This window comes from Sus scrofa, chromosome 12, assembly GCF_000003025.6.
Source record: "Sus scrofa isolate TJ Tabasco breed Duroc chromosome 12, Sscrofa11.1, whole genome shotgun sequence".
NCBI classification, from domain to species: domain Eukaryota; kingdom Metazoa; phylum Chordata; class Mammalia; order Artiodactyla; family Suidae; genus Sus; species Sus scrofa.
Genome location: NC_010454.4, coordinates 60,253,629 through 60,261,549, shown reverse-complemented (window position 1 = coordinate 60,261,549; position 7,921 = coordinate 60,253,629). Strand labels below are relative to the sequence as shown.

At 53.9% G+C, this 7,921-nt stretch overlaps 1 long non-coding RNA gene across 1 annotated transcript; it reads left to right on the top strand.

Annotated features, from left to right (window-relative positions):
• LOC110256126 lies at positions 1,901–6,567 on the top strand. The gene is made up of 3 exons (XR_002337396.1): positions 1,901–2,206; positions 3,600–3,851; positions 5,992–6,567. It is a non-coding gene; the product is annotated as an uncharacterized LOC110256126 (long non-coding RNA).

Sequence of the window (7,921 nt, the reverse complement as noted above, 5' to 3'; positions counted from 1 at the left end):
GACAGGGGGTGCAAGCCGCGGGCCCGCCCCAGACCCCGGGGAGTCCCCTGGAAGTCCGCCTCCTGTGCCCACCTCACAGGTGACAAGACTGAGGATCCAGGGTGGAAACGCTGCGAGGCCATCCCAGCTCAGGCCCCGTGTCCTATGGGCCCAGCCACCCCCATCAACTTGCCCATCTGTCCTCAAGGGTCTTTTTTTTTTTTTTTTTTGGTCGTTTTAGGGCCACACCTGCGGCATATGGAGGTTCCCAGGCCCGGGGTTGAATCAGAGCTGCAGCCGCCGGCCTCCACCACAGCCACAGCAACGCAGGATCTGAGCTGTGTCTGCGACCTACACCACAGCTCCCGGCAACGCCGGATCCTTAACCCAGTGAGCTGAGCGAGGCCAGGGATGGGACCCGTGTCCTTATGCTAGTTGGTTCATTACTGCTGAGCCACGACGGGAACTCCCTGTCTTGCAGTTTCTAAACTCCATGCCTCCCACAACCCCTGCCTCTCGCCCCCTGCTACATGGACCCCATGCTCCTTGCCAGAAAACCGGCCCTTCCAAGCCACCACCCCAACCCCGCCTCTGCATCCTACCTTATTCCCCTTCCCTCCACGCAAACGTGGGCTCCAGCCGCAGCAGGGGGGGACACCGCCACATCCATGTCACCCCCCCCGCCTTTCCACATGGCTCTCCCTCTGCCTGGCGCTCTTGTCCCCTTTCTCTTCCCAGAAGACTCCTATTCATCCGTCCAAGCCCCGCTTAGAAGGTGGGATGGCATCTTAAGGTCAAAAAGGACAGCCCATAAATCTTGACCTTTCCTTCCTTAGGTTTGCGGGGGGCCAGTGACTTGGGTGCAGCGATTCTGTGACAGGTGCACGAGCCCCGTGGGAAGGAGGGACGTACAGAGGACCCAGCTGGTGCTGGCTCTCTCCAGGGAGGGCGGGAGGCCCGGCCCGGGAGGGGAATCAGGGAAGAGCCCGCGGTGCTGGACGGGGATCGGACCACGCAGGGTAAAGTCAGATCAGGTCTCCTTCTATAAACAAGGGTTCTTCCTCCTCGTGGGCATCAGTAGGTTATGCTTTCATACCTCAATGCATCAGGGTTCCCCGCTATCATCATTTATTTCTTTTTTAAATAAATGGTACCATCAGCTTTTATTTCATTTTATTAAAAAAAATTTTTTTATTACGCAGGTGAATTTATCACATCTGTAGTTGTATAATGCTTGGGTTATGGGATGGAAATCCTGTGAAATTGGATTGTTATGATCATTATTTTATTTTATTTATTTTTGTCTCTTTGCCTTTTCTAGGGCTGCAGCTGCGGCATATGGAGGTTCCCAGGTTAGGGGTCAAATCGGAGCTGTAGCCACCGGCCTCCACCAGAGCCACAGCAACACGGGATCTGAGCCACGTCAGTGACCTACACCACAGCTCATGGCAACCCAGATCCTTAACCCACTGAGCAAGGCCAGGGATCGAACCCGCCACCTCATGGTTCCTAGTTGGATTCGTTAACCACTGAGCCACGACGGGAACTCCTGTCATTTATTGCTGATGCTCACACTGTCCCAGACTGGCCAGCGAGACTCCTTCCAGATGCCTCCCGGTCCTCCTGGCACAGCCCCCATGGTCCTCTGAGCACTTCCCGCCGTCCCAACGGTTCCAGGCTCAACCAGGTTTGACATTTTTCCAGGTAAAAAGTTAATAAGAGGGCGCTCCTGCCGTGGTGCGGTGGGTTAAGAATCTGACCAGCTCAGCTCAGATCACTGCAGTGGCGCGGGTTTGATCCCCAGCCTGGTACGGTAGGTTAAAGATCCGGTGTTGCCCCAGCTGTAGCTCGGATTCAGTCCCTGGCCCGGGAACTGCGTATGCGGCAGGTGTGGCCATTTAAAAAGAAAAAGTGTTGATAAGATACGGGTGGTTCTAAAGGATCTCAAGATAAAAGGTTTAGTTTTTTTTAAAAAGTTGACGAGAAAGAAGAGGAAGATGCAGAAGCCGTGGCCTTCCTGGAGCCCCAGATGTCAGCAGGCCAGATGGGGCAGCGCCCAGGCCGCCCCCCCGGCCCCTCCAGGCCCCCCTCGCCTCACCGCCAGCCCCTCCCCTCCACTGCCCGAACCCCAGGCCCACGGGATGTTATAAGGCCCTACTCTCTGGCTTGGCTCCGTTGCAGCTGATTCAAAGCCTCAGAATGGTGCAACGGGGTGGAAGTTGGGGAGGTAAGTTGGGGGGGGGTTGTGGACGGGGGGGGGTCGGGGGGGACTGGGGATTGGGGGAGGGACTCGGTGTCCAACCCTCCTGAATCTGAGGCACCTGCAGTCGAGTGGGGAGGGCCCCTCTTAGGAAGCTGAGTGTGTGTCCTCTGGGCCTGTGGGCCGGGTGGCTGGCTTAGTCTGTGTTTTTCAAAGCACCAATTCGGTACCAAGTCCTGAACTCAAAGGTCAGCGGCTCTCCTGAGGGCTGGTGGCTACGAAGCGGCAGGGCTGGGGCTCAGCCCAGCAGAGCCGAGCCCAGGCTGCTGTGGCCTGGGTGCCGCGTGCCTCCGTGGAGCCGGGCTGCAGGGGGGCAAGAGGGCTGGGATGGTGTGGGGCGCTGCAGTCCCCATGGGAGGGCACACATGCCCAGCTCCCAGGGACCAGACGGGCCCCCACACATGGGACTTGATTGGGCGGGCCCCTGGGGGCTTCGAGTGGGGGGCAGCTGGGAGCAGCAAGTCCGTCGAGGGTGGCAGCTGGGTCCCCATGGGAGGCCCCTCAAAAGCCGCCCCCAGGACGAAAAATCACTGTTGGCCACTGGCCACACTGGGCCAAGGTGGAACCAGCCAACTAAGACCGTCTCAGTCCTTGGGGCCTAAGGCCCTGTGACAGGCTGATTACTGCCCAGAGCCATCCAGGTCCTGGCCCCTCAGGCTGTGAGCCTTCCCTTAGGTGACAAAGGGACTTTTGTGGACGTGATGAAGTTGGGGGGGTCTCCAGGTGGGGAGCTGGTCCCGGGCTATCCAGGTGAGCCGAGAGCGTGATGGCAGGTGTCCTGTGAGAGGACGGACTCACAGGTCTCGGGACTGGAGGATGAGGCAGCCGCTGGCTTGGGGGACAGAGGGTAGGCCGGCAGCTCTGGGACCTGGGAAGGTGCCAGGGACCCTCCCCAGAGGCCCCAGGAGGGACCAGCCCTGCCCCCACCTCCTCCTGGGCCCAGCAATGATAAGCTGGGGCTTCTGGCCTCCGGAACAATAGAGAATCATCTTTTGTTGTGAAGCCACTGAAGCTTGTGGTGACTTGTCACAGCAGCCACAGGAAACAGCCCCCCCTTCCTTCGGGGCTGGTCCAGGGCTGAGTCAGAGACCAAGGCCAGCTTGAGACCAAGGACATGAGGACAGAGGGGACCACTCCCTCCCATTCGAGGCCCGGAGCTGGGGTGGGGGCCCAGGGGACCTCGAGTCCACGGAAAGCTGGAGCTGCGTCATTATGAGACGGACCAGACCCTCAGCTGCTCCAGAGACGCTGGGGAGGGGCTTTGGTGAGCGGATAACGGCCCTCCCTGAACAGTCATCCTGGGAAAGTTTTAACAGGAGAACGGAGAGAAAATGGAGCTGTCCTCTTGTCACTCATTCAGGAACTGCTCCCTGAGCCTCCGTCCAGGCCGGCAATGTGAAAGGTTTTGTGCATCTAATGGTGACAAGGACAAAGTAAATGCCAGCACCTCTGCCTTCAGAGATGGAGACCCAGCAGGACAAGCATGAGAATCTCACCGATTTACTCCCAAGAAACTGGTGAACAAAACGAAAATATTTAACGTTTCTGGAGGTGGTCCAGAAGGTGGACAGAAATGAAGAAACAGCTGTTTAAGAACATTTTTGAACATTTGGTAAGAAAAGTGAGACTGTGGTATTTGAATCAAAATCCCTCCCTCCCTTCAGCTTCCTCCCAGCACCCTGGCTCCAACTCTCCCCTGGGACTTGTGTCAAGAACACAGGCCCCTCCCCCCAGGTCAAGTACACAGGCCCCTCCCCCCAGGCCAAGAACACAGGGCCCCTCCCCCCAGGCCAAGTACACAGGCCCCTCCCCCCAGGCCAAGTACACAGGCCCCTCCCCCCAGGCCAAGAACACAGGCCCCTCCCCCCAGGTCAAGTACACAGGCCCCTCCCCCCAGGTCAAGTACACAGGCCCCTCCCCCTAGGCCAAGAACACAGGGCCCCTCCCTCAGGTCCGCAGCTCCCAGTAGGGCTTTCTTCCTGGGAGGAGCAGGATGTCAGTGTTTCCCCAGCAGCCCCAGCTGCCTGTTGCTGAGGCTGAGACTGAGACTGGGCGAGCTGGTGGAGAGGTGGGGCACCCCTCTGGGGGAACTGAGGCTCCACCCTGACTGCCGTGGGCTGAGCTTCCCGGCCGCCTGGTCAGCCTGCCCTGGCTCGTGAGGTGGTGGCTCCTCGAGGCGCCTCCAGCTGCCGCCTCCCCTCTCCCCAAGGTGCTCAGCACCTCTTACTCAGAGGAATGCTCCACCTTGTTCCCTGGCTCAGAGGTTTTGCCTGGAGATAGAAACCAGCCATAAAACAACAGCTCCTACTCTCTTCCCGAAGGGACTGACCTCATTTGCAACACAGAGTGAAGAAATGCAAGCCCCAAGTTCTCTGACAAACAGTGGCGGTTCTGGGGGAAGGCCACAGAGATTCGAGATACAGGCTAGTTTTCAGGAGGGAACTGGGGAACGATCCAGGTAGCTGGAGCCCTTCTGGGCTCGGGATACATCATCAAATATGGATCACAGCCTGTTCCTTCAGAGGAGCCAGCATGTGACTGGATTCGTTGGTAGAGCAATTTCTAACCCCGGGGACTCCGGGCTTTTTCCCAAGTGGTGCCTCCCTGAGGAGGAACTCCGGAGGCTGAACACCACGGAGACCTCACTGAAATAATCCCCTTGTCAGGAGTTCCCGTGTGGCATAGCAGAAACGAATCTGACTAGGATCCCTGAGGACACAGGTTCGATCCCTGGCCTTGCTCAGGCTCAGTGGGTTAAGGATCCAGCATTGCTGTGGCTGTGGTGTAGGCCAGCAGCGACAGCTCCCATTTGACCCCTAGCCTGGGAACCTCCACATGCCGTGGGTGTGGCCTAAAAAAGCATAAAATAATAATAATAATCCACTTGCTGCTAAACAAACAAGTAACAATAGCAAAGTAGGGAAACCCGTACCCAGAATTGCTACGATATATGATCTTAAATGTCCAATTTCACATATATATATATTTATGTATAAAATAGTAAAAACAGGAGTTCCTGTCATGGCACAGTAGTTAACGTATCCAACTAGGAACCATAAGGCTGCAGGTTCGATCCCTGGCCTCGCTCAGTGGGTTAAGGACCTGGTGTTGCCGTGAGCTGTGGTGTGGGTCATAGACGCAGCTCAGATCCTGCATTGCTGTGGCTCTGCCGTAGGCCGGTGGCTATAGCGCCGATTAGACCCCTTGCCTGGGAACCTCCATATGCCGCGGGGGCGGCCCTAGAAAAGAGAAAATAAATAAATAAATAAAACAGTAAAAACAAAACAGGAGAGCATGACCTATACTGGGGGGGGGGGAACACCAGGCAACAGAAACTCCCTGTGAGGTCAGATTTATATAAAAAGACTTTTTAAAAGGTTTATCATAAAAGGACTTCAAAACAGGCATGTTAAATATGTTTACAAAGGCTTAACAGTAGATACGGAGCTTATGCAAATTAAAGGAGAGAAAAAAGGAAGAGCGCCTAGAGAAATGGGGGACACTGATAAGCACCTCACCACACACATCATGGAATTACCAGGAGATGAGAGAGGAAAAGAAGCAGACAAAACATGAAAAGACCTGCCAAAATATATTGGAAATCTGTAACCTACACACCCAAGAAGCTGAACAAACTCCAAATAACGTAAATACAAAAAGAGCCACGAAGACACAGCATAGCAAAAATGCTGAATTATCAAAGTCAGGGAGAAAATCCTGAAGCAGGAAGAAAACTGACTTTGTATTTACAGGGGAACCGAATAGGACGAACAGCTGACTTCTCAGCATAAACCATGGGGGACAGAAGGCGGTGGGATGACACCTCCAAAATGCTCCAAAAGCTGACATCCAAGAATCCTACATCCGGCAATGCTCTCTCCTCTCTTTTCCAGAACGAAGGTGAGATCAATATTTTCCCAGGTAAACAAAAGAGGATAAAACCTCACCATCTGCAGCAATGTGAGTGCACCATGAGGGCATCATGCTCCTTAAAATAAGTCTGATAGACAGACAAATACCATAGGGCATGATTTCACTTCGATACACAATCAAAAACCAAAACTCAAAAACAAATAACAATGACCACTCCCCCCACCCCGGCCAGTCTCAAAGATACAGAGAACAGATTGGTGGGTGCTACAAGTGGGGGGTTGGGTGTTGGCAAAATGGGTGACGGAAGTTAAAAAGCACAAACTTGCAGTTACCAAGGCATCACAGGAAAGAATGTCAGCATGGTGGCAACAGTTAATCGTATTGTATTGCATATTTGCAAGTTCCTGGGCGTAGACCTTAAAATCTCCATGGCGAGAATAAAAAATAATAATTAAAACGGGCACTCTGGGCGTTCCCGTCGTGGCGCAGCGGAAATGAATCCGACTAGGAACCATGAGGTTGTGGGTTCGATCCCTGGCCTCGCTCAGTGGGTTAAGGATCCGGCGTTGCCGTGAGCTGTGGTGTATGTCACAGACACAGCTTGGATCTGATGTTGCTGTGGCTGTGGTGTAGGTCGGCAGTTACAGCTCTGATTAGACCCCTAGCCTAGGAACCTCCACATGCTACGGGTGTGGCCCTAAAACGACAAAAAAAGGGGGGGGGCACCCTGGAGTTGCTGCTGAGGTTCAGCAGGTTAAGGGTCTGACGGCAGTGGCTCAGATCACTGCAGAGGCATGGTTCATTCCCGGCCCAGCACAGTGGGTTGAGGATCCAGCATTGCTGCAGCTGTGGCTCAGATTCGATCCCTGGCCCAGGAACTTCCATGTGCCAGGGGTGGGGGGGGTGCGGCTGAAAAACACAAAACAAAATAAACAACAGCATTGAGGGATCTCATAGGAGAAAGTCTAGATGACTGCATGGTTCCGGTCACACGACAGAAGGAGACCAGCGGTTGGCAGGGGTTCGAGGCGGGGGCGGGGGGGGGTGAGTACACAGGACCCTGGGACGGGGGGCAGTGAACCTGCTCTATACGAGACCGAGACCGTAATGGTGAATTCGAGTCCCTACACGTTTCTCAAATGCAGAAGGTAGATCACAGAAAATGAACCGGAATGTATCAACTTTATTTGATAGTTACATGTCAATATCTGCACTTCCGTGGCAGCAGAAGTCCTGCACTCCAATGCAAAATTTTAAGGGGAAAATGGGGCAGGGGGTGTGAGGGGATATGTGGGAATTCTCTGTACTTTCTGCTCAATTTCTCTGTAAACCTAAAACTTCCCACCGAAATCTATCCATTAGTTAAAAACTACGCACACGTACAAACACATCACTAGCTGTACACAGGGGCGGGGGGGGGAGAATCACTAGCTGTACACAGGGGCGGTGGGGGGATAGCACGGATCATGACCCCAGCTTTTTTAAAAATTAGAGTACAGTTGATTTACATGTGCCATGACCCAATCTTTTTTTTTTTTTAATTTTTAAATTTTTAAAAAAATTTTCCCACTGTACAGCAAGGGGGTCAGGTTATCCTTACATTACAATTACATTTTTTCCCCCACCCTTTGTTCTTTTGCAACATGAGTATCTAGACAAAGTTCTCAATGCTACTCAGCAGGATCTCCTTGTAAATCTATTCTAAGTTGTGTCTGATAAGCCCAAGCTCCCGATCCCTCCCACTCCCTCCCTCTCCCATCAGGCAGCCACAAGTCTCTTCTCCAAGTCCATGATTTTCTTTTCTGAGGA